General features: G+C 42.0%; 1 pseudogene; it reads left to right on the top strand.

Moving 5' to 3' along the window:
- The first annotated feature begins 856 nt into the window (after nt 1–856).
- On the top strand, nt 857–975 carry LOC111735852 (annotated as a pseudogene).
- Nucleotides 976–1644: the final 669 nt, after the last annotated feature.

Here is a 1644-nt window from a genome sequence, read left to right on the forward strand (position 1 = left end):
TTATTCCATACCAACCCATGTCATTTTTTTTGATACCTGCGTAATTTTCTATTACACGAACATAACAACATGTATTTAGTCTCCAAAATGGCAACACATTCGTATTGCCACCTAAACTTCTGTCAATAAGCATATGTAAAATGTCTACTACGGCTCAGGCATGCAGTACAACCTAGAGATACAAGGGTGGTTGTGACCTGGTCTGTGCGAATGGGAGCTTCCAGGTTCACGGAGGCAACAGACTGACTAGTGCATTGCAGAGTGGAATAAGGGTTACGGATTCCAGGAAAGGATGCTTCTTCCATGGGCTTGAAGAGAGGTAGGTCTCTGAGCACTGAAGTGGGCTTTCTTAGAAGGGTATGTTGCATTAGTGACAGGAAAGGGAAGGATGGCATTCTAGGCCAAGGGAACTGTGTGATAGATTGGAGGACGGGGACAATCTATGTGTGTTGTGTAATCAATGAGGGTCCAGGGCATGTGGACAGAGGTAGAGATGAGGCTGTTTGGAGCATGAGTCTATGGAAGTCTTGAATTTCAGGGAGATGGCTGTGGCCTGATTCCTCCTTTTCTCCTAGAGCCTTCCCCGAGTCCACCTCCTGTGGGATAGGGGGCTCAAGAGATGGGTTGGAAGGAAAACAGGTCCTCTAGGGAGGACGGGTCCTCTAGGGAAGAGGCAGCTCTAGGCCAGAAGGAGTAGTGGCTTGTGATTATTTAGGTCTGCCCTGTGCTGGATACTTAATTTAATTTAATTTTTGTTACATTTATTTTACCTCTGAACCATTGGAAAGTTAGTTGTAGACATCATGGCATTTTCCCCTCAGTATTTCAGCAACTCTCTTTTTAAAATGAGGATACTGTCTATGGCCAGGCTACCCTGAATAAGTCTAATCCTGTCTGATCTTGGAAGCTAAGCAGGGTCAGGCCTGGTTAGTACTTGGATGGAAGACCACCTAGGAAGACCAGGTGCTATAGGCGTAAAAAATTGAAAAATAAGAGATTGTAAGCTGACAAGGTCCTTGCAATCTGTGAGGTCAACCAAGGGTTGCCTCGCCTAAAAAATAAAAGAAATTTAAAAAAATAAATAAATATATAGATGAATAAAAATGAGGACGCTTTTTCCTACACAATCTCTATACAGTGATGACATTCAGAAAATTTAACATAGTCATGCTATTATCTCATGTACTGTCCATATGCAAATTTTCTTGATTGTCTCAATAATGTCCTTTAGCATGTCCTCATCCTGCTTAGGAACCCATCAAGGATTTTTTTTGCGTCTCCTTTAATATAGAATCATTCTCCAGACTTTTTCTTTCTTGCTTTCATGCCATTGGCATTTTTGAAAAGTCCAGGCCATGTGATTTGCACAGTGTCACTCTATTTGATTTATTTCCTCGTGACTAGATTCAGGTTCAATGTTTTCAGCAAGATCCTTGGTGTAGTGTTTTTCTCAGATGGGTTTTCCCTACTACTAGTGACATTAAATTGGGGGAAGGGTGTCTGCCAGTTTTTTTTCCATTGTAATGCATTAGTCTTTTAATATTCACCTCCACTTCATTTTTGCAGATGAATGGCCAGGTCCTCTGCTATTTTCCCTGGCACCCCATGGCTTCACATGGCTCAGCTAATGTTAGATCTTCTCTC

Source organism: Pteropus vampyrus, unplaced genomic scaffold (genome assembly GCF_000151845.1).
Source record: "Pteropus vampyrus isolate Shadow unplaced genomic scaffold, Pvam_2.0 Scaffold15, whole genome shotgun sequence".
NCBI lineage: Eukaryota > Metazoa > Chordata > Mammalia > Chiroptera > Pteropodidae > Pteropus > Pteropus vampyrus.